The 26,098-nt window shown below is 48.1% G+C and overlaps 1 pseudogene; it reads left to right on the top strand.

Annotated features, from left to right (window-relative positions):
* The first annotated feature begins 1,510 nt into the window (after nt 1-1,510).
* LOC123491979 lies at nt 1,511-15,808 on the top strand (annotated as a pseudogene).
* Nucleotides 15,809-26,098: the final 10,290 nt, after the last annotated feature.

Genomic DNA, 26,098 nt, shown 5'->3' with positions numbered 1-26,098 from the left:
AGAGACTGGCACACACACAAGTCTCTGTGGGATGTGCACGTACAACAGTAACGCTTTCCGAGGCGGAGTCAGGTTTCCCCCAATTGTTTCCCTGCAAATAGAGGAGAGGCCGTGAGACGCAGCTCAGCCATTAAAAAGATAAGTAAATGATTGAGAGCACTCACACACTCACTCCCCTCGTCTGATTCTGTAGCATCAGCACACAACACTGAACAAATAAACAACATATCTACCAACTCTCCGCTTTGTTACACCTTGGGGTAAGTAGTAGGCCTGTGTCTCTACATTCTTCGGGGTTTTGCATGTTTTTCACTGGGAGACTAATTACGTATTTTTGACTGCCCTCTAACTGTGTTTATAATCTGACTTGTTCCTGACACTTTCCATTTCCTGCCACTGGACCAGTGCACAAATAGATCCGGCTTTCTCACCCTGGTGTGTCAGCATACTACTATTGAATTACATGATGTTTGTTGTTTCTGTAATGGCTTAGGGGCACATGTGACTGTTGACACCCAGCGTATAGTAAGGGTAAAAGGAGGCCACTCACAGCAAATAGGATTCAGTACTCTATGCCTGGTATCCTACGTCAAGGTCTATCAAAGCATGGGTTTGGGAATGTGTCCATTTTATCTTCTATAACATTGTAACCTTCTGTGTGTTTCATTCAGTGTAGCACAATGTTTCCGGGACAGAGTGTTCCATAAATTGTCATTAGCTCTAATGTGCACAGCACATTCTATTCTATCAGGTACTTGTGTTCTCGGTCCTGTTATGGACTATGGAATCCTGGTAAAGCTCAGTTGTCTGTCAACACAGTGCAGGGCATGGTTGCTATGCTCCTGGCAGGCTGGCATGGCCCGAGTTCCAGGCCTGGCTTTTAGTAGAGCCAGCTGGTGCAGACAAGCATATGTTTTTACCTTTCCTGTTTAGCAGAGCGTCTTGCTTGCCTCCCTCAAAGACATGACCAGAAGATCAAAGGCAAAGAGGTTGCCTCCTGCCATTAATGATCTATTCAAGCAAGCATTAAGTCCTCTGCTCTCCTGTTCTCCTTACAACTGTTACAGTGTATGGTGGGAGGAGGGGATCAGAAGGACATTAGGTTCACCCCCATCACCCCATCTCTCATCTCTCAATGAGTGCTGAGTCACTGCCTCGCTAAGAGCCAGTTGTTGACATACCACAACTTGGATTAGCGGGTTTGGTCTCCATGACGCTCCCAGCCTCCTAAAATAGGAATACTCAAGACACAGAAATAACCAGCTGCTGCCTCATACAGAGACCAGGGTTGATAAACAACTGAGCGAATCCTGAGAAAGACACACAGAAAGAGATAAAGCAACTGTATCACACCGAAGAGGCTGTCAAAACAGAGACGAAGAGAGTCATAACAGGAGCCTCTCCTGCACCACAGTAGTGATCAACAGTCATACAAAGAGATTCACAAGAGAGACAGAGAGTCACCACTGGGTGATAGAGACTCACCACTCAGAGCCGGAGAGCCAGGCATGGCCCGGATCACTGCAGAAGGTAAGAGATGAGAGATAAAGCTACCTACTGACCATCCTGTTGTGTTGTGATGATGACAATGGGCGTTATGTGAATAGCAGGGTCATTGAATGTCTATGGCTCGGGGCACTCTGAGGGTCAGGATCTACTGGATTGAGCACTTCCTGTGTGTTAAGAAAATACTGTGATGAAGCACAGCTAGTTGACAATAGCCAAATGCTGAAAAAGGGGGCATTTTCAGAGGAAATGACAATAAGTCAGGATAGTCGCCAGTTTGATGATGTCATGTGTTTGGATTGTGTGTGATGGCGTATAGAGGCAATGACCTTCCTCATGGACACAAAGTCAACAAACTAAATCATGACAACAACTAAATCACTCAGTAAATGACTCAGTTTATTGTCCCCATTTACACTGTTGTTGTTTGGCGATGAGTCAGCCTACAGGAAGGAGGTCAGAGACTTAGCAGTGTGGTGCCGGGACAACAAATTCTCCCTCAATGTCAAGGGAAGACCAAGGAGCTCATCGTCGACTATAGGATAAAGAGGGAAGAGCACTCCCCCATCCACATCTACGGGGGCTATTGTGGAGCGGGTCAGAGCTTTAAGTTCCCTTGGCGTCTACATCACTAAGGACTTAACATGGTCCACACACACCCGCACAGTCGTGAAGAGGGCACGGCAGCTCTGTTCCCCCTCAGGAGGAAGAAAATATTTGGCATGGGCTCTCAGATCCTCAAAAGGTTCTACAGCTGCACCATCGAGAGCATCTTGACCGGCTGCATCACCGCTTGGTATGGCAGTTGCACCTCCTTGACCGCAAAGCGTACAAAGGGTGATGCAGACAGCCCAGGATACATCACTGGGGCCGAGCTCCCTGCCATCCATATCAGGAGGTGTAAGAAATGGCCAAAGACTCCAGCCAACCAAGTCATAGACTGTTCACTCTGCTACCGTCGGGCAAATGGTACCAGAGCATCGGCTCTCGGACCAACAGGAGCTCAGAGACAGCTTCTACCTCCAAGCCATAATGATGCTAAACAGCCAGACTCAGGCTAAATAGTCAATTATCTGCACTGACTCCATCTTGCACTGATCCTATGCACACTCACTAGACTTTATATACACACCATATACACACACTACACTCTCACTCCTACACAAATCCCTCACACATTCAAACACTACATACGCACGTGTATGCACGCACGCACACACATACACACACACACACACACTTTTACGCTGATCATTTGCTGATGATACTCTATTTTACTCTTATTATTATATATCCGGATGCCTAGTCAATTTACCCTGCCTTTATGTACATACAGTGCATTCGGAAAGTATTCAGACCCCTTGACTTTTTCCCACATTTTGTTAAGTTAGAGCCTTACTCTGAAATGGATTAAATAACAATTTTCCCTCATCAATCTACAGTATTCAGACCCTTTGCTATGAGACTCAAATTGAGCTGTTTCCACATTGATCATCCTTGAGCTGTTTCTACAACTTCATTGGAGTCAACCTGTGGTAAATTCAATTGATTGGACATGATTTGGAAAGAGACACACCTGTTTATATTTGGTCCCACAGTTGACAGTGCATGTCTGAGCAAAAACCAAGCCATGAGGTCTAAGGAATTGTCCGTAGAGCTCGAGACAGGATTGTGTCGAGGCACAGATCTGGGGAAGGGTACCAAAATATTGTCTGCAGCATTGAAGGTCTCCAAGAACACAGTGTCCTCCATCATTCTTCAATGGAAGAAGTTTGGTACCACCAAGACAATGGCGGTGAGACAAAGACTAATAAAGAAGTGAGAGTGCCTCTGTGGAGATACCTTCCAGAAGGACAACCATCTCTGCAGCACTCCACCAATCAGGCCTTTATGGTAGAGTGGCCAGACAGAAGCCACTCTCCTCAGTAAAAGGCACATGACGGCCCGCTTGGAGTTTGCCAAAAGGCACCTAAAGGACTCTCAGACCATGAGAAACAAGATTATCTCTTTGGCCTGAATTCCAAGTGTCACATCTTGAGGAAACCTGGCACCATCCCTACTGTGAAGCATGGTGGTGGCAGCATCATGCTGTGGGGATGTTTTTCAGCGGCAGGGACTGGGAGACTAGCTCAGTTGGTAGAGCATGGCGCTTGCAACGCCAGGGTTGTGGGTTCATTTCCCACGGGGGCCAGTATGAAAAAATGTATGCACTCACTAAACTGTAAGTCGCTCTGGATAAGAGCGCGTCTGCTAAATGACTAAAATGTAAATGTAAAAATTTTGTCAGGAACGAGGGAAAGATGAACGGAGCAAAGTACAGAGATCCTTGACGAAAACCTGTTCCAGAGCGCTCAGGATATCAGACTGGGGTGAAGGTTCACCTTCCAACAGGACAACGACTCTAAGCACACAGCCAAGACAACGCATGAGTGACTTGGGACAAGTCTCTGAATGTCTTTGAGTGGCCCAGCCAGAGCCCGGACTAGAACCCGATCGAACTGGAGAGACCTGAAAATAGCTGTGCAGCGACGCTCCCCATCCAACCTGACAGAGCTTGAGAGGATCTGAGAGAAGAATGGGAGAAATTCCCAAATACAGGTGTGCCAAGCTTGTAGCGTCATACCCAAGAAGACTCAAGGCTGTAATCGCTGCCAAAGGTGCGTCAACAAAGTACTGGAGTAAAGTGTGTGAATAGTTATGTAAATGTGATATTTCCGTTTTTTATTTGTAATAAATGTGCAAAAACGTCTACAAACCTTTTTTTGCTTTGTCATTATGGTGTATTGTGTGTGTAGATTGATAAGGAAAAAACAATTTAATCCAATTTAGAATAAGGCTGTAACGTAACAAAATGTGGAATAAGTCAAGGGGTCTGAATACTTTCCGAATGCACTGTATATACCTCAAGTACCTCGTACCTCTGCACATTGATCTGGTACTTGTACTCGCATCGTTGGGAAAGGTTCGTAAACAAGTATTTCACTGTAAAGTCTACACCAGTTGTATTCAGCGCATGTGATAAATAACATTTGATTTTTGTTGGGACGACTCGTGGAAATGCGGCCTTCCTAGAGCGCTGGCCGAGGAACATGTTCCAAAGCATTGTAGGCCTATTTTGAGGCACTGGGGTTGTTGAATGATCTTAGTTGGCTTGATTTCCATGTCAACATTTAGTGAAAGTGAGTCAACATCGAAGCACTCATTTGATAGGGTGGTGCTTAATGTTCCTTTTCCCTGTTGTCGTTCTACACAGTATCCGTGACGTCTGACTGGGGAACTGGCCAATTGACCCACTCAGTCACAGATGCTACCCCTAACAGTGGCACTAGTATTTATAGTCACATGTGGAGACATGGTCAGTAAAATAAGAACACAGCAAGCATTGTAGACTGGGAGTTGGATAGCAACCAAAGTTGTGTCACTCCAAAATGGCTAAGCTAAGTGAATCAGCAGAATCAGTTGGTTGCAAATGGAAACACGATACATGTAAGGCTTGAGGGCTACACAAATAAACATTTAAAATATACAAGGTCCTGGGAACCAAGAATAAAATAGTCTGCAAATAACTGCATACTAAAACAACAAACACTGTAGGTTGTCTTTGCCTTTTACAGTAGAAATGGACCTCAAGATTGTTAACCCCCTCATTTTCTCTGTCCGCTTGGTCTGACTGGGAATATTCTGTGTCATTTAATGTGAATGGAGTTGTTTTTGTGCTACAACACAGAAACAGACCACAGAACTGAAAGACGTGAACGAAACCATGTTTGTTGCACAACTATGACAAGGTGTGAAAGAAGGAGTCAGGCGCAGGAGGTAAAATACCATCCAGACACAGAGGAGAGGCCCAGAGACAACACCCGCATACTCCCGGCCTCATGCATTGTGGCCGGAGTTTAATCGGTCCAGAGTTTAATCCGTTTGCATAAATCAAACGCCACAAGCATAAAATGAAACTGTACAAGGGAAAACATCCACCTTGGATGGAACGGACCGAGTACGGCGGGGCCCCCTCAATGTCCAGAGGAGGTGGAGGAACCTCCCGTACCTCAGACTCCTGGAGCGGACCAGCTACCACCGGCCTGAGGAGAGACACATGAAACGAGGGGTTAACACGGTAATCAGGGGGAGTAACAACCTGTATGTCACCTCGTTTATTCTCCTCAGGACTTTAAACGGCCCCACAAACAGCGGGCTCAGCTTCCGGCAGGGCAGGCGGAGGGGCAGATTCCGGGTCGAGAGCCAGACCTGATCCCCGGTGCGAACACCGGGGCCTCCCTGCGGTGGCGGTCAGCGTTGGCCTTCTGACGACGTACGAGACGCGCACTGGAGGCGAACGTGGGCAGCGTCGCAAGTCTCTCCGCGCCGAAAACCAGTCATCCACTGCGGGATCCTCGGTCTGGTTCTGGTGCCACAGTGCCAGGACCGGTTGGTAACCCAAAACACATTGGAAGGGTGTTAGGTTAGTGGAGGAGTGGCGGAGAGAGTTCTGAGCATATTCTGCCCATAGCAGGAACACTGACCACTCCCCGGCCGTTCCTGTCAGTAGGTCCGCAGGAACCTACCCACATCTTGATTCACCCTTTCCACCTGCCCATTGCTCTCGGGGTGAAAACCAGAGGTCAGGCTGACCGAGACCCCCAGACGTTCCATGAACTTCTTCCAGACTCTAGATGTGAACTGGGGACCTTGGTTGGACACTATATCCTCTGGTACCCCGTAGTGCCGGAAGAAGTGAGTAAACAGAGCCTCTGCAGTTTGTAGGGCCATGGGGAGACCGGGCAGAGGAAGGAGGCGGCGGACTTTGAAAAGCGGTCCACCGACCAGGATAGTGGTGTTACCTTGGGAGAGGGAGATCAGGAGAAAGTCAATATTCAGGTGAGACCATGGTCGTTGTGGAACTGGTAAAGGTTTTAGCTTACCTTACTCTGGGCACACACATGAGCATGAGGAAACATCCTCTCATCCTTAGCCAAAGTAGGCCACCAGTACTTCTCGGTCAGGCAGCGCATTGTACGATCGATACCTGGGTGACCAGAGGAGGGTGACGTGTGTGCCCAGTAGATCAGACGATCACGGATAAGCGCAGGCACGTACTGCAGCCCAGCTGGACACTGCGGTGGAGATGGATCTGTGCGTAATGCCTGCGCTATATCTACATCCATCGCCCATACTACCGGCGCCACCGTGCATGAGGCCGGGAGTATGCGAGTGTTGTCTCTGGGCCTCTCCTCTGTGTATACAGCCGAGACAGTGCGTCTGCCTTCACGTTCTTCGTACCCGGAATGTATGAGAGTGTGAAATCAAACCGGGTGAAGAAGAGGGCCCACCTGGCCTGGCAAGGATTCAGCCTCCTCGCTGCCCGAATGTATTCCAGGTTATGGTGGTCTGTCCAGACGAGGAAAGGGTGTTTCACCCCTTCGAGCCAATGTCTCCACACCGTCAAAGCTCGGACAACAGCCAGCTCCCGATCACCAACGCCGTAGTTCTGCTCGCCAAGGCTGAGCTTCTTAGAAAAGAAGGCACAGGGGCGGAGCTTGGGTGCGTGACCCGAGCGTTGGGATAAGACAGTTCCTATCCCTACCTCGGACGCATCCACCTCCACTACGAACGGTAGTGATGGATCGGGGTGGGCCAGCACCGGGGCTGAGGTGAACAGACCCCGCAATCTACTGAATGCCAAATCAGCCTCAGCAGACCAGCGGAGCCGGGATGGCACACCCTTCAACAAGGAGGTAATGGGAGCTGCGACCTTGCCAAACCCTGAATAAACCTTCGATAGTAGTTGTCAAAGCCAAGGAAGCGCTGCACCTCCTTTACCGTGGTTGGAGTCTTCCAATTACGCACGGCTGCAATGCGGTCTCCTCCATCTCCACACCTGTGGTGGCAATGCGATATCCGAGGAAGGAGATTGACTGCTGGAAAAACTCACACTTCTCTGCCTTGGCATAAAGATAATTTTCCAGCAGTCGGACCAGTACTTTGCGAACCAGGGACACATGCTCAGCGCGCGTGAATACACCAGGATGTCATCGATGTAGACCACCACACCGCGACTAAGCATGTTCCGAAACACCTCGTTCACAAAGGACTGGAAAACCCATGGAGCATTCATCAAACCGTAGGGCATCACCAGGTATTCATAATGACCCGAGGTTGTGCTGAATGCTGTTTTCCACTCATCCCTTTCCGGAATATGCACCAGGTTGTAGGCACTCCTGAGTTCTAATTTGGTGAAAAAACGGGCCCCATGCATTGACTCAATCACTGAAGGAATGAGGGAAGAGGATAACTAAATCGTCCCGTCACATTATTCAGTGGTCGATAATCAATGCATGGGCTTAAACTGCCATCTTTCTTCTTCACAAAGAAGAAACTCGAGGAGGCAGGTGAAGTGGAGGGATGTATATACCCTGGCGCAGGGACTCTGTAACATATATTTCCATAGCCTCCGCTTTCAGCCTCGACAGGGGATACACATGACTCCTGGGAGGTACAGCGTCTACCCGAAGGTTTATCGCGCAATCCCCCTCCCGATGAGGTGGTAATTTAGTCGCTTGCGTCTTGGAAAACGCGAGAGCCAGATCATGGTATTCGGGGGGAATGCGCACCACCGTGGTTGCACCAACGGAAACACCTAGACACCTACCTGGACACTCACGCGACCACCCTGTAAGAACCCTCTGCGGCCATGAGAAATTGGGGTTGTGAAGGGCTAACCACGGGATACCCAAGACTACAGGGTAAGCAGGAGACTCAATGATCATAAAGGTGATCTGCTCAACATGTGTCTCCTGCGTAATCATGGTGACTGGTACAGTAACTTCCTTAACCAACCCGGACCCTTAATGGTCGACTACCTAGTGCTCTGATGGGGAGTGGAATGGTTAGGGGAACCAATTAAATGCCTTGACGGTGTGCAAATGCCCTGTCCATAAAATTCCCAGCTGCGCCTGAATCGACTAGCGCCTTACACTGGGAACCGACCAAGTGATCTGGAAAGGAGATAGATAAAGTACAGTGCGCCGCAAAGGCTCTGAACACGTTTGGGTGTTCGTTACCTGGGGTGATGCGTGAGTACCCTGCCTACCGCCTCCAGCCCCAAAAGAACGTTGACAGCGACATGAGGTGGATTGTCCCTTCGTGCCACCAGAGTGGCACTGTCGCTGTCCTCCTGTGCTCTCTCGACCGGCGGCTCCCCCAGCTCCATCTGCTCGGGGTCAGTGTCGTCCGGGAGTGGAAACGGGCAGACCCTACCAGGATGTCCTCTGGCTGCTAGCAGATTGTCCAGCCGGATGGCCATGTCCACCAGTTGGGAGAACGATAGCATGGCATCCCTGCAGGCTAGCTCCCGTCGGACGTCCTCCCTTAGGTGGCACTGGAAATGGTCTGTCAGGACCCGCTTCGTTCCACCCCGGACCCCGCTGCCAGCGTCCGGAACTCCAGCGCGTTGTCCTGAGCGGTCCTCGTCCCCTGCCTTAGATGAACCAGTCGTTCGCCCGCCTCCGACCCTCAGGCGGGTGATCAAAACGGCACTAAAGAGGCGAGTGAACTCCCCGTTGTTCTTCAGCGTGGTACCTCCCTCATTCCATACCACGTTGGCCCACTCCAGGGCTCTCCCACAAAGGCAGGAAACGAGGACGGACACCTTCTCCTGCTCCCAGGGCTCCGGTCTGATGCTGGAGAAATACAACTCCAGTTGGAGTAGGAATCCCTTACAGCGCTGCAGTCCCGTCAAAGCGCCGGTGGCCGGGATATCTGGATCCTTCCAGGGGCTGGGTGTAGGCGGCTGGATCCGGTTGACCAGCTGGTCTCGATAGATCGGATCCTCTCCTCTCCAGGCGTTCTACCACCTGAAGAACCCGATCCATTCGCTTCCCCCAAGCTGGCCAACATCGAGGAATGCTCTGACCCTTGCCACACTCCAGGCATGCGGCCTTCTCGTGCTGACTCCATATCAGATCAGGTGAGTGATTCTGTGACGAGGTGTGAAAGAAGGAGTCAGGCGCAGGAGGTAAAATACCGAAGTCCAGAGTTTAATCTGTTTGCATAAATCAAACGCCCCAAGCGTCAAACGAAACTGTACAAGGGAAAACATCCACCTTGGCAATAACACAGTGAAATGTAGCTCAACCGAGCTACACGCTCTCACAACAAAACAATCACTCACAAAGACAAGGGGAACAGAGGGAACACTTATACACATACTAATGGGGAATGAGCACCAGGTATGTGTGATTGACAAGACATGACAAGTGGAGTGATGAGAATGGTATCGGCAGTAGCAAGTACTCCGGTGACGACGAACGCCGAAGCCTGCTCGAACTAGGAAGGGGCAGCTTCGGCGGAAGTCGCGACAACAGTGGTTTGTGAAACTGCCAGGCAGAAACAAATATCACAGTTACCAGATCTACCCTGAAACAAGCCTATGGGCAATTCTGTAGAACAAGAAAGGAATCATTTCTAAACCTTTTTTTGTGAGGAGGAGGGGGAGGCAGTCACCTAATATGGTCCACCTAATATGGTCATAATCAGCCATGAGCTCATGCTATCCCATGAACTGTGACATATCCTACTACAGTATGTATCACACACTTCTTTTCACACGCTTTTATGCATACTCAACACATTATCAAGGCCATTTTGTCTGTATCACAGTCAAAAAATGCTTTAGAAACAAAATGTATAGAGTTACTGAGACAGATAATTGGAGACAGAGAGGCTGGGTGGGTGAACGATTTTCCTTTTCATGCTCAATGACTGACCTCTGATCCAGAAGGTCAAAGGTGACTCTGTCTCTGTAACATGACCTTTTTTGGTGAATAGTTTTGTTTACTGTAACATGATTATGACGCAGCAAATGAAGGCACATAGAAACAGGAGACAAGGACACTCAAGGACATGTTAACTGCAGTGATTTAAGCTGAGGTGTTACCGAAACACACGTGTCCCCATTACACCATGCTCTCAGATTCAGCCTGTTGTGTGTGAGTCTCCTGCTTACCCTGTAGTTATTTACTGCCTCTGCTAAGATAATGTTTTATTTTCCGTAACAGCAGTAGTACTTCATCATAGATAATATAATAATCATACCAACAGCCTTCATTTATAAGTCATTTATAAGTCACTTTATAACTCAATTCTAAAGGACAATGTCACAACTGTGTGTTTGAAACCTAAAAAAATACCAGTATATTTCACGAATATAGTATACTTCAATCCTGCATAGTAAAAGCATATATGTGATAGTCAGAGTACGTGTGTGTTCCTTTGTTTCAGTAGAGATGCCGCGTCAGTTCCCTAAGATCTCGCTGAGCGAGGTGGATGAGTCGGTGCGTCTTCTGGCAGAGAAGGTGTACGCCTCGGCATTGAAGGAGGAGGACACCAAGGATGCCCTGTCCATGCACACTGTGCCTGAGGACTGCCCCATCGGCCTGCACCAGGACCGGGAGATGGAGATGCTCAAGGAGATCGCGAGCAGTACTCTGAGGAAAGCGTCAAGAGGTCAGAGGGCACAGATAAACTAATGGGTCTAATAGGTCAGGGACACTGGGAGTCAATTTCAAAGTATTTCAGTTCATGTCAAGTCACTGAAATGAACTGATCTTCAAATGTAGACATTTTCAGTGAGGATTATTTTCCCCAAGTGACTTGAATGACATTGAGTTAAAAAGGAGACTAGGGTCCGGAATGTCCACTTATCCACTTGTATGATGTTGGTCTCTCCAGGAAGAAGAGTTTTAAGGTTAAGCGTTACCAGTCGGTATCTCAGCAGGTCCCCAGTTCCTTCAACATCAATCCAGAGTGGGCTATGTCTGTAGTCACCCCTCTGCTTTCCCTGGCGCCCCTGTCTGCCCTAGTATCCCAGAGAACTCCCCAGAGTTCCAGAGGGTCACCATCAGCGGAGATTATTGTGCAGGGGTGGCGACATCATACAATAATATGATACTTGTATAATCTAATTTAATCACATCACAAATCATGTCATATACTTCATGCAATGATCCCCCAAAAAATTATACCAAGGCAAGAGCTAGCTTGGAAACAATACTTCTAGGAGTTGCCATTTCTAATGACAGTGTATTGCCTATAATGGCCTGTCAACACACTTCATTCCCAGATCACAGTGGAGGACTATGAGCAGGCAGCCAAGACCCTGATGAAGGCCCTGTTCATCAGAGAGAAGTACTCCAGGCTGGCCTACCCACCGCTTCCACAGGACCACCGCCCAGTTTCTCCAGCGCTGAGAACCAGAAGTGGAACGTGGAGGACGAGATCTTGCCAGGTAGAGAATCACATTGTACACATCCAGCATCAACCACATACCAGCTACCTGCTCATCAATGTGATAGATACAGTATAAGACTTTGGGGCAAAGAGCCCTAGAAACAGCTTTGCCTTGATTATTTCTGAAAAGGACTCATAGGAAAAGTAACTCCAATTCGAGACACTCATCCTCTTCTTCTGTCGTTTCCTCTCACTCTCTCCACTCTTCCCTCTGTCCACTTATTTAATCCTGTCCTCTGCAGACATGTGCCCCTGCCCTCGAGAGGGGAGGACCCGTACACTACGGAGGGCATACCTGACGACCTGAACTACCTGCTGCAGATGAAGGACGGCATCGTGTACGTGTACGACGATGCAGAGGCCCTGAAGCAGCAGCAGCCCCACAGCCTGCCCTACCCCGACTTGGAGACCTTCGCGATAGACCTCAGCCATGTCCTCGCCATGATCGCAGACGGGCCCACGTGAGCACCCCACCACCAATATCACCACCTCCCACTGTTGCCCTATTCCCAATGACCCTCTATTACAGTGTTTCTAATGTCATCTCATTCTTCTTCCAGGAAAACCTACTGCCACAGACGACTGAACTTTGTGGCCTCCAAGTTTTATCTGCATGAGATGTTGAATGAGATGGCTGAGTTGAAGGAGCTGAAAGGTGTACCTCACAGAGACTTCTATAACGTCAGGAAGGTTGGTGATGTACACTACCATTCAAAAGCTTGGGGTCACTTATACATTTCCTTGTCAATTAAAATATAAAATTGATCAGAAAAACAGTGTAGACATTGTTAATGTTGTAAATGGCTATTGTAGCTGGAAATGGCTGATTTTTTATGGAATATCTACATAGGCGTAATCGGAGGCCCATTATCAGCAACCATCAGTCCTGTGTTCCAATGGCACGTTGTGTTTACTAATCCAAGTTTATCATTTTAAAAGCTAATTGATCATTAGAAAACCCTTTTGCAATTATGCTAGCACAGCTGAAAACTGTTGTGCTGATTAAAGAAGCAATAGAACTGGCCTTCCTGAGACTAGTTGAGTATCTGGAGCATCAACAATTGTGGGTTTGATTACAGAATCAAAATAGCCAGAAACAAAGAACCTTCTTCTGTAACTCGTCAGTCTATTTTTGTTCTGAGGAATTAAGGCTATTCCATGCAAGAAATTGCCAAGAAACTGAAGATCTCGTACAATGCTGTGTACTACTCCTTCACAGAACAGCGCAAACTAGCTCTAACAAGAATAGAAAGAGGAGTGGGAGGCCCCGGTGCACAACTAAGCAAGAGGACAAATACATTAGTGTCTAGTTTGAGAAACAGACGCCTCACAGGTCCTCAACTGGCAGCTTCATTAAATAGTACCGGCAAAACACCAGTTTCAACGTCAACAGTGACGAGGCGACTCCGGGATGCTGACCTTCTAGGCAGAGTTGCAAAGAAAAAGCCATATCTCAGACTGGCCAATAAAAAGAAAAGATTAAGATGGTCAAAGAACACAGACACTGGAAAAAAGTGTTATGGACAGACGAATTGAAGTTTGAGGTGTTCGGATCACAAAGAATAACATTTGTGAGACGCAGACCAAATGAAAAGATGTTGGAGGAATGCTTGATGCCATCTGTCAAGCATGGTGGAGGCAATGTGATGGTCTGGGGTGCTTTGGTGGTGGTAAAGTGGGATATTGGTACAGGGTAAAAGGGATCTTGAAGGGAAGGCTATCACTCCATTTTGTTTGCAACGCCATGCCATACCCTGTGGACGGCGCTTGATTGGAACCAATTTCCTCCTACAACAGGACAATGACCCAAAGCACAGCTCCAAACTATGCAATAACTATTTAGGGAAGAAGCAGTCAGCTGGTATTCTGTCTATAATGGAGTGGCCAGCACAGTCACCGGATCTCAGCCTTATTGAGCTGTTGTGGGAGCAGCTTGACCGTATCGTACGTAAGAAGTGCCAATCAAGGCAATCCAACTTGTGGGAGCTGCTTCAGGAAGCATGGGGTGAAATCTCTTCATATTACCTCAACAAATTGACAACTAGAATGCCAAAGGTCTGCAAGGATGTAATTGTGGCAAATTGAGAAAATCATTATTTCTAATCTTGTCAATTAATACATTTCCTATTCATTTTGCTATATTTCCTATTCAAACTAATTTCATGTATGTTTTCATGTAAAACAAGGACATTTCTAAGTGACACCAAACTTTTTGAACGGTAGTGTATAGAGTATAAGATGTAATGCAAATAAAAGGGTTGAAACTCCCATGATTAGATGGTCATACATTACATCTCACTGACTCAAGCTGTGCTTTAGAACAAGCTGACAAAATATGTCTGTCTTATGCCTCCTCATAAATACAGGTAGACACTCACATCCACGCAGCTGCTTGCATGAACCAGAAGCACCTGCTGAAGTTCAGACCACCTACAGACCACCTACAAGACCGAGGCAGACCGCGTGGTGCTGGAGAAGGGGGCCAGATGATCACCTTGAAACAGGTGTTTGACACCCTGGCCATGGACCCCTATGACCTCACTGTGGACTCCCTGGACGTACACGCTGTAAGAATGTTCCAGAAACACGTGCTCCAATGCTTGAAATAATATCACGTTTTTTAACACATTTAATAACCTATTTGGCATACCGATTAAACTGTTCATAAGCAGTTCATAACACATTTATAATGCATATATGAATATTCAGAAGTATGTCTTTAAACAATTGCAGTTTGGCAGTAGGTTCCATGTAACTTGTGTTTGAGGATCACAATGATAGTGGTGCTAAACTGCCATTGTTGACAAAAGCATGTAATAAATTATAAATGTTTACTCTATTAGGAAGGCAAACATTCCACCGCTTTGATAAGTTCAACTCCAAGTACAACCCTGTGGGAGCAAGCGAACTCAGAGAGATTTACCTGAAAACAGACAACTACATCAAAGGGGAATACTTTGCACGCATCATCAAGGTATAGGATCAACTTATGCTCAATATCAACTCCACTATCATGGGCATCTCTAACGTACTGTAATTATTTTCCTCTTCCTCTATAACAGGAAGTGGCTCATGAGCTGGAGGAGAGTCAGTACCAGCACGCAGAGCCCCGTATGTCCATCTACGGCCGCTCCCCTGATGAGTGGGAGAGCCTGGCCTCATGGTTCGTCCAGCACAAGGTTCACTCCCCCAACATGCGATGGATCATCCAGGTGCCCAGGATCTAGTAAGTGCCACAGGGAGAAGGGAAGATAAGGGAATGCTGCTCTCAATGCTGATCTCTAGGGTGGTGGTACTATAATTCTTCAACCATAATGGTCTTTGTAAGACTTCACTAGTTGTAAGTGGCAATGGAGATGTGTAAAATAGGACATCTTACATTGTAAACCAAGGTGATGGTCCCTTTACTGGTTGTTATTTAACTTGGAACCAATTGATTCCAAGCTCTTGTTTGCAAATACCAATGGTGGGCCGACACTCTTAGAAAAAAGGGTTCTACCTGGAACCAAAAAGGGTGCTCCTATGGGGACAGCCGAAGAACCATTTTGGAACAATTTTTTTCTAAGAGTGTTTTAGTCACACAAAAGATAGTAGGAATGGTGCTGCAACTTGAAAAAGAAAGGCAGTTGTCAGCATTATTATTGATCAACAAATAATTTAATTTAATCCATCATTAGTCTTACAATGATCAAGCAAATTACATCTGTCTATCTAAAGATATGTTTCAGAAATGTAACATTTTGTCTTGCAGTGACATTTTCAAGTCGAAGAAGATAATACAGAACTTCGCCAAACTGTTGGAGAATATTTTCCTCCCACTGTTCGAGGCCACAGTCAATCCACAAAAGAACAAGGAGATACACATTTTCTTGAAATACGTGAGTATTTACAACACACAGCAGGGTAGCTCAACTTTATCAGACTGATTTTCCATGTCAGAAATAGGGAAATAACTATATACAGTGCATTCGGAAAGTATTCAGACCCCTTGACTTTTTCCACATTTTGTTACATTACAGCCTTATTCTAAAACGGATTCAAAAAAAATGTTGCCCTCATCAATCTACACACAATACCCCATAAAGACAAAGCAAAAACAGGTTTTTAGACATTTTTGCAAATGTATTACAAATTTAAAAAATATCACATTTACATAAGTATTCAGACCCTTTACTCAGTACTTTGTTGAAGCATCTTTGACAGCGATTACAGCCTTGAGTCTTCTTGGGTATGACGCTACAAGCTTGGCACACCTGTATTTGGGGAGTTTCTCCCATTCTTCTCTGCAGATCCTCTCAAGCTCTGTCAGGTTGGATGGGGAGCATCGCTGCACAGCTATTTTCAAGTCTCTCCAGGAATGTTAGATGGGGTTCAAAATCGGGCTCTGGCTGGGCCACTCAAGGACATTCAGAGACTTGTGCCGAAGCCACTCCTGCCTTGTCTTGGATGTGTGCTTAGGGTCGTTGTTCTGTTGGAAGGTGAACCTTTGCCCCAGTCTGAGGTCCTGAGCGCTCTGGAGCAGGTTTTCATCAAGGATCTCTCTGTACTTTGCTCCGTTCATCTTTCCCTTGATCCTGACTAGTCTCCCAGTCCCTGCCGCTGAAAAACATCCCCACAGCATGATGCTGCCACCCAGTGGAGGCTCCTCAGTGGAGGAAGGGGAGGACCATCCTCCTCAGTGAATTTCATAAAAACAAAAATTGTAAAACATTAAAAAAGTTAACCTTTTTAGATAAATATATTCACATGTCACCAAATAATTGATTAAAATACAAATGTTTTGCAATGAAGGTCTACTGTAGCCTCAACAGCACTCTGTAGGGTAGCACCATGGTGTAGCAGAAGGACAGCTACCTTCTGTCCTCCTCTTGGTACATTGACTTCAGTACAAAACCTAGGAGGCTCTTGGTTCTCACCCCCTTCCATAGACTTACACAGTAATTATGACAACTTCCGGAGGATGTCCTCCAACCTATCAGAGCTCTTGCAGCATGAACTGACATGTTGTCCACCCAATCAAGGGATCCGAGAATGAATCTAGTACTGAAAGCATAAGCTACAACTAGCTAGCACTGCAATGCATAAAATGTGGTGAGTAGTTGACTCAAAGAGAGAGAAAGACAATGGTTAAACAGTTTTCAACAAATTAATTTCTTCAAAAATGAAGGAGAAACAAGAGAGAGAGAGATTGTCCTTTATTTCACTTTCAGTTTCACTTACTTAGCTAGCAAATGCAGCTGGCTAGTTTAGTTACTCAAACACCTGGCTCAAATAGGGATGCTATGTTAACTAGCTGGCTATGACTATCCAACACAACACTGGAACTCTTCCAAGTCAAGGTAAGCTTTTGATTTTATTAATTTATTGCAATGGCCCGCCAGTGTAACTGCTTACTGACTATACACTGTAACGTTACTGCATGATTGTAGCGGGTTTACTAACATATTAGTTGTATTAGCTATCATTATGTTGACTAGGACGTTACTTTAGCTACAGTGGGGAGAACAAGTATTTGATACACTGCCGATTATGCAGGTTTTCCTACTTACAAAGCATGTAGAGGTCTGTAATTTTTATCATAGGTACACTTCAACTGTGAGAGACGGAATCTAAAACACAAATCCAGAAAATCACATTGTATGATTTTTAAGTAATTCATTTGCATTTTATTGCATGACATAAGTATTTGATACATCAGAAAAGCAGAACTTAATATTTGGTACAGAAACCTTTGTTTGAGATCATACGTTTCCTGTAGGTCTTGACCAGGTTTGCACACACTGCAGCAGGGTTTTTGGCCCACTCCTCCATACAGACCTTCTCCAGATCCTTCAGGTTTCGGGGCTGTCGCTGGGCAATACGGACTTTCAGCTCCCTCCAAAGATTTTCTATTGGGTTCAGGTCTGGAGACTGGCTAGGCCACTCCAGGACCTTGAGATGCTTCTTACGGAGCCACTCCTTAGTTGCCCTGGCTGTGTGTTTGGGTCGTTGTCATGCAGGAAGACCCAGCCACGACCCCCATCTTCAATGCTCTTACTGAGGGAAGGAGGTTGTTGGCCAAGATCTCGCGATACATGGCCCCATCCATCCTCCCTCAATACGGTGCAGTCGTCCTGTCCCCTTTGCAGAAATGCATCCCCAAAGAATGATGTTTCCACCTCCATGCTTCATGGTTGGGATGGTGTTCTTGGGGTTGTACTCATCCTTCTTCTTCCTCCAAACACGGCGAGTGGAGTTTAGACCAAAACACTCTATTTTTGTCTCATCAGACCACATGACCTTCTCCCATTCCTCCTCTGGATCATCCAGATGGTCATTGGCAAACTTCAGACGGGCCTGGACATGCGCTGGCTTGAGCAGGGGGACCTTGCGTGCGCTGCAGGATTTTAATCCATGACAGCGTAGTGTGTTACTAATGGTTTTCTTTGAGACGGTGGTCCCAGCTCTTTTCAGGTCATTGACCAGGTCCTGCCGTGTAGTTCTGGGCTGATCCCTCACCTTCCTCATGATCATTGATGCCCCACGAGGTGAGATCTTGCATGGAGCCCCAGACCGAGGGTGATTGACCGTCATCTTGAACTTCTTCCATTTTCTAATAATTGCGCCAACAGTTGTTGCCTTCTCACCAAGCTGCTTGCCTATTGTCCTGTAGCCCATCCCAGCCTTGTGCAGGTCTACAATTTTATCCATGATGTCCTTACACAGCTCTCTGGTCTTGGTCATTGTGGAGAGGTTGGAGTCTGTTTGATTGAGTGTGTGGACAGGTGTCTTTTATACAGGTAACGAGTTCAAACAGGTGCAGTTAATACAGGTAATGAGTGGAGAACAGGAGGGCTTCTTAAAGAAAAACTAACAGGTCTGTGAGAGTCGGAATTCTTACTGGTTGGTAGGTGATCAAATACTTATGTCATGCAATAAAATGCAAATTAATTACTTAAAAATCATACAATGTGATTTTCTGGATTTTTGTTTTAGATTCCATCTCTCACAGTTGAAGTGTACCTATGATAAAAATTACAGACCTCTACATGCTTTGTAAGTAGAAAAACCTGCAAAATCGGCAGTGTATCAAATACTTGTTCTCCCCACTGTATGTGTATTAAAGTTGTGATTCCCGAGGTTTCTCCTCACTCCCAGCATAAGGCGCTAGTAGATTCAGGCGCAGCTGGGAATTTTATCGATCGCCAATTCACCTATAAGTTAGGGATTCCTATTGTACCTGTTGATGTGCCCTTCCCCATCCATGCCCTAGATAGCCGCTCTTTGGGGTCAGGATTGATTAGGGAAGTCACAGCGCCTCTCAGGATGAAAACGCAGGAGGGCCATGAGGAGGAACTACGTTTGTATTTGATTGATTCTCCTGCGTTTCCCGTGGTGTTGGGGCTTCCCTGGTTAACATCTCATGACCCCAACATTTCATGGCAACAGAGGGCTCTCAAGGGATGGTCTGATCAGTGTTTTGGGCGGTGTGTAGGTGTTTCCGTAGGGGCAACGACGGTGGAAAGCCCAAACCAAGTTCCCACCATGCACATTCCACCTGAGTATGGCGATTTGGCACTCGCCTTCTGTAAAAAGACCTCATCGACAGGGGGATTGTGCGATAGACCTCCAAGTAGGCGCTGCTCTTCCGCGTTGTCACGTTGCTGTGGATTGGTGTGGTGTAGAATCAGGCGCAGGAAGCAGAGGATACGTCCAACAAGACTTTACTACAGCACACAAAATAATCCAAACAGCCCGGAGGCAAAAGGGACGCACACAGGCGTAAATAGCGAGCGCACACACAGGTGCGAAAATACTCTCCTAAACACAAGGAGGAAGCTATGAAAATAGCGTACCGACACGGGTAGCGCAACAACACGACACGAACAATTACACACAACACTAAACTAACAACAAGGAAACTAAATAGGGTGCTAAATGAGACATAACACAAAACAGGTGTGACTAACAGACAAAACCAATCAAACAAGAAACATAGAGCGGTGGCAGCTAGTACTCCGGAGACGACGACCGGCGAAACCCGCCCGAACAAGGAGGAGGAGCCGCCTCGGCCGAAACCGTGACACGCGTAGTCATGTGTATCCTCTGTCTCAGGAGGAGACAGCGGCTATGGAGACATACATCACAGAATCTCTGAGACAGGGATACATACGGCCGTCCACTTCCCCTGCGTCCTCGAGTTTCTTTTTTGTGAAGAAGAAGGATGGGGGTTTACGCCCTCTGATTGCTAGTATGACGGAGTCATTACACGGGGCACGATTCTTCACAAAATTGGATCTCAGGAGCGCGTACAACCTGGTGCGCATTAGGGAGGGAGATGAGTGGAAGACAGCATTCAGTACCACCTCGGGTCACTATGAGTACCTCGTCATGCCATACGGTTTAATGAATGCTCCTTCAGTCTTCCAATCATTTGTGGACGAGATTTTCCGGGACTTGCATGGACAGGGTGTAGTGGTGCATATTGATGACATTCTAATATACTCCGCTACACGAGCCGAGCATGTGTCCCTGGTGCGTCGAGTGCTTGGTAGACTGTTAGAGCATGACCTGTATGCGAAGGCGGAGAAATGTATTTTCTTCCAGGAGTCCATCTCCTTCCTGGGACATTGGTTGTCTGCGTCAGGGGTGGAGATGGAGATTGACCGCGTTTCTGCCGTGCGTAATTGACAGACTCCCACCACGGTGAAGGAAGTGCAGCGGTTCTTGGGTTTTGCCAATTACTACCAGAGGTTTATCCGGGGCTTTGGACAGGTAGCAGCTCCCATTACCTCCCTGCTAAAGGGGGGTCCGGTGCATCTGCAGTGGTCGGCTGAGGCGGACAGGGCGTTTAGACATCTGAAGGACCTGTTTACCTCGGCTCCGGTGCTGGCACATCCGGATCCCACTTTGGCGTTCCAAGTTGAGGTGGATGCGTCCGAGGCTGGGATCGCCGCTGTGCTGTCTCAGCGCTCGGGTACGCCACCAAAACTCTGCCCCTGTGCTTTCTATTCTAAGAAGCTCAGTCCGGCAGAGCGCAATTATGACGTGGGGGACAGGAGCTGTTAGCTGTGGTTCAAGCCCTGAAGGTGTGGAGGCATTGGCTTGAGGGGGCTAAACACCCTTTTCTCATTCTGACTGACCATCGTAACCTGGAGTACATCCGGGCAGCGAGGAGGCTGAACCCTCGCCAGGCAAGGTGGGCTATGTTTTTCTCCCGATTTGTATTTAAGCTCACCTATAGACCAGGGTCACAGAACGCTAAGGCAGACGCCCTGTCCCGACTATATGACACAGAGGAGAGGTCCATTGAGCCCACTCCCATACTCCCGGAGTCTTGTCTGGTGGCACCGGTGGTGTGGGAGGTTGATGCGGACATCGAGCGGGCGTTACGTACCGATCCTACTCCCCCACAGTGTACAGAGGGTCGGAAGTACGTGCCGCTCGAGGTTCGCGATCGATTGATATATTGGGCTCACATGTCACCCTCCTCTGGTCATCCTCGTATTGGTCGGACAGTGCACTGCCTTAGTGGGAAGTACTGGTGGCCCACTTTAGCTAAGGACGTGAGGGTTTATGTTTCCTCCTGCTCGGTGTGCGCCCAGTGTAAGGCGCCTAGACACCTGCCCAGGGGGAAGTTACAACCCCTACCCGTTCCACAACGGCCGTGGTCTCACCTATCGGTGGATTTTGTCACGGACCTTCCCCCCCTCCCAGGGGAACACGACGATCTTGGTCTTGTTTGTATTTGATTTACTGTGCAAGTAAAGTTTGTCTGCCAGTAGCTCGGTGTCCTGCGCTTGACTTTGCTCACAGCATACACGTCGCCCTGACACTGTCTGTCTGTGCTTGTGGAACATATCTGTTTTGACATTAGTACTGTGTACAGAGACAGATGAACATATGCAGACAACACTGCCTTCAACACCACATCTCTAGTTTGTATTTAGGAACAGTGCACCACAGAGCCCCCCCTATCAAGATTTAAGTCCTGACCTCCAGGTATCCGAGGATGCAGTAGTTCTGGGGCCTGTTCCGTCCACAGGTGGAGGAGGCTGAGAGCTGGGCAGCGCGGCCTACCATCAGGTCCCCCAGCTGGGGGTGGCAAGAGTTCACATCACAGTCTTCCTGGAGAAGGGCCCCAGGCACCAGCACTGGAACAGAGAAACTGAACAGTCAGAGGGGTCAAGAAAGAAAACATTTTCTTATCCTTTTCTTTTGCTTTAACCTGTTTAGTGTTTGTTTATAGATTATAGATTAACACTAAATGTAATACAGGATTTAGAATGAAAAAGTATGATGTCAAGGCTGCACTATAATAGCTAGATCATGGAAGATAATATTATGAGTATTGTGCTTCAGTACTATTTGTTTTGGAAGGATTTAAACCCTATGCTCACAAACAGTATAGTGAAAAAAGGATACATGCATTGACTATACTTACAGTATGTGTAAGCTGTCATTATGTAAAGATTATAGGTCATTATTAAACACTTTGGTGCTTTTGATTATATCCAGACACTGTAATCATCAACAAGCCAGATGTTGTGCTTCTTTTCCCTTTCTAAGTAAACATTTTAAGTAAATTACAAATTGTTTTAAAGACATGTCATCTTTGATGGGGCCTTTACGAAAATAAGTATTTTATTAAACAGAAATAAAAACAAATAAAACCAAAAATACTACAATTTCTAAGATGACCAAAGTCACTTTTTATAACACTCAAAACTTCTACTTAACAATAGTAAAGTTGTCCATACATGACTAAAATGATATCTACCATTATGAATATTAGGGAAAATATGCAAATAAAAATGTATTCCGCTAGAGAAAGCAAGTGCCAACAAGTGGAAATATTCTCCATCAGTGTGCAGCAAGTGATCACACGCCTGTGGAGAGAGGATTCATGGACTATAATGTCAAAGAGATTCTTCCTGCCAAAAACAAGACAATTTAATCCTGCCCCTGTTGAAACAAATAGCTGTGAAGATCTGTGTTTTTCCTTTTTCTGCTACATGTGATTTGCCTGTCATCAATTCAAATAGTGCCAAAGGAAGGTGAGTGTGACTTACACATGAGCAGGAACAGAGAAACCATCCTGCAGGTTGTTGGCTGCCAGACCTATTGGGTGGTTGAAAACAACCCAGAGTGTGAAAACCCAATATATTTGCTAGATATTACTGCACTGTTGGAGCTAGAAACATAAGCATTTTGCTGCACCTGCGTTAACATCCGCAAATCTGTGTACGCAACCAATAAACGTTGATTTGATTTTGAAGACCGAGTCACCATGTTTTCAGTTCACTGGACCCAGATTAAGCCTATTCCTGTCATGAGCCCTCTCACTCCACTGGGTTACCACCTTAAGTTGTTTCCACTCTGCTCACCACTCTCTCTCTACTCAGCCTAACTAGCTCCACCTGTCCCTGCTCTGCTCGGCTCTAATTACTCTGCCAGCTGCGCTGCATTACCCACTAACCTCTCCCAGTATTTATAGCCCTGTCTTTCAGCTCTCCTTTGTCAGATCGTCTGCAAAGCTCACACCCCGAACCTGTGTGCTCGCGCTTTGGCTCACCCCTGTTTTGTGACCCCGGACCTGCCTGATTCCTGGATACTCTTCTGCCCCAGGAGAACCAGACCTGCTTCCTGCCATTACGACTCCTGACTACTCTTCGACCCCGGTAACTCTGACCAGCCTTCTGCCTTGCTACAACGTATTTGGATTTCCCTTGAACTGTACTTCTGCCTGTTTTCATCCGCCCCGTTGTGTCTGTGTTTCCTCCCCCCCCCCCCCAGGACTTCTGGACCACCAACCACCGGCGTCATCGGACGCATCGCTGCCACTGGGGGAGGCACAGACCCAGCACATCGGACGGGATAACCCCTGGAGCCTTCACTCACTCCCTACATCCCTTTCCCCCTTAAGTTTAAATAAACTTTCTGGTGTGACGCAATTGTGGTCCTCTTGTCGTCTGTCTGAACCGTGACAGTACGATCTGACCATTATGGACTCAGCGCACACTTCCCCCGACATGGAGACCGAAGAACCTGAGCAACCCACCGTCATGCTACGCCTGGAACACACTGAGAGAGAGCTAGGCCGCATGAGCGGCGACATCACCTCTCTGCTTCAGGCCGGCTACCAACAGCATCAGCAGTTCCAGCAGCACCAGCAGCAGTCCCAGCAGCAGCAACAACAACTCGCCATGATCATTCAACTCCTCACCAACCGGACCCCAGCCAGTCTGCCCACCAGCCCTGCCCCCGAGTTACCTGCCCCGGTCATTGCAGCCGCTGCTCCGGAACCCAAGATTGGAAACCCCGAGCGGTTCAACGGCGATTCTGCCCAGGTCCGGCCATTCCTGACTAGCTGCCGACTTCAGTTCTCCTTGCAGCCAAGGACCTTCGCCACGGAGGGGCTAAGGTTGGGTATGCCATCACTCACCTGACGGGCCGAGCTCGACTCTGGGGAACAGCAGAGTTCGAACGTCAAACCCCCCGCATGTGCAACCTTCGACCTGTTTGCTGAGGAGATGCTGAAGGTGTTTGACCTGGATTCACCAACCGCAGAGGCGTCTCGTGAACTGTTCAGTATTCGACAAGGCAGACGTACAGTCGCAGACCATTCCATCGACTTCCGAACCCTGGCTAGACGAAGTTCTTGGAACACACCATCGTTGGTGGACGCGTTCTTCCATAGTTTGGCTGACTATATCAAGGACGAGTTGGTCTCCCAGGAACTGCCTTCCACTCTTGATGAAGCCATCGCACTGACTGTCAGGATCGACAGAAGGATACAGACCCGTCCGTCGTGAGAGGGGGCGCCAAGGTCCACCTACTACCGGCATTCGGAGAGATCCGACTGGGTTCCTGTCATCTACTGCCACTCACCCAGGTCAGCTTGATCAGTCTGAGCCTATGGAGATTGGGCGAGCCTCTCTCACTCCTGCAGAGCGCCAGCGGCAGCTCACCTCAAACCTCTGCCTCTATTGTGGAGGTGACGGACATCGTGTGGTAACCTGCCCTTTAAGGGCCGAAGCTCACCGGGCATAGGGGGAGTCCGGTTGAGTTCAATGACCATCCAGTCCTCCGACCGCAAACCCCTGCTGCAAGTTCACCTCCGCCTCTCTGACTCAACTCACACCCTGGCTGCTCTGGTGGATTCTGGCGCCGAAGCCAACATAATGGACATCAAGCTGGCACGCCAACTGGGACTGGAGAACCTCCGTTTGACACCTCCTATTCCTGCCCGGGCACTGGACGGACACTTACTCGGATCGGTCACTCATGTCACGGCCCCGGTCTCGATGGGTCTGTCCGAAACCATCAAGAAACTATCCAGTTTCACCTGCTCCCCTCTCCAGGCCAACCCTCATCCTGGGTTACCCATGGCTCCGCCCGGCACAACCCTCAGCTCGACTGGGTGACCGGGGTGATCAGGGAGTGGGGAGAGGACTGCCACCGAACCTGCCTGCTTGCTGCCGCACTACCCCCTCGGCCAGTACCTACTAACTCCGCTCCTGACCTCTCCAATGTCCCAGAATGCTACCATGGTCTCAGAGAGGTGTTTAACAAAGCTAGAGCCACACTCCTCAGATCCGTTGCCAGCTACACTACCGGGGCCAACCGTCGGAGAATTCCTGCTCCCACCTACCATGTTGGTCAAAGGGTGTGGTTGTCATCGAAGAACCTGCCACTCAGGGTGGAGTCGCAGAAGCTGGCACCTCGGTTCATTGGCCCATTCCCTATCATAAGAGTGATTAGCCCAACTGCTGTCCGGCTCCAACTGCCTAATTCCCTGAGGGTGCACCCCACTTTCCATGTGTCTAAGATTAAGCCCGTCCATGAGAGTCCGCTGGTCCCTGCTGCGCCTTGTCTTCCTCCTCCACGGCTCGTCGATGGTGGTCTGGTTTACACCGTCCCGCCGCCTGCTTCGGTCCAGACGGAAGGGTAGGGGTCTCCAGTACCTCATTGACTGGGGAGGGCTATGGACCTGAGGAAAGGACCTGGGTGCCAGCTAGTCGGATTGTGGATAGGACTCTCATCACCGCTTTCCACCAACGGCATCCTGATCAACCTGCAATCCGTAGGGGCCGCCCCAGAGGGATCCCTAACCGTCCTGCCCGCTCGGCTTCCTGTCCTGTGCCTGATCCTGTCTCGGGACCTGTCCCATCTCCCGACCACGGCCCTCCGGCTTCCTCCGAGGATGAGGACGTTCGCTCGGACCGTTCGGAGGAGTTCTAGCCCTCCTCCGGCTCCCCTCCTCCCGCCCGGCGTGGTGTTGCTCTTGGGACTTCTGGGGCCGTCCCTTGGGGGGTTCTGTCAT

Source organism: Coregonus clupeaformis, chromosome 11 (genome assembly GCF_020615455.1).
Source record: "Coregonus clupeaformis isolate EN_2021a chromosome 11, ASM2061545v1, whole genome shotgun sequence".
NCBI lineage: Eukaryota > Metazoa > Chordata > Actinopteri > Salmoniformes > Salmonidae > Coregonus > Coregonus clupeaformis.
The sequence above is the reverse complement of the archived record's forward strand: the minus strand, read 5'-3'. Positions and strand labels throughout refer to the sequence as shown.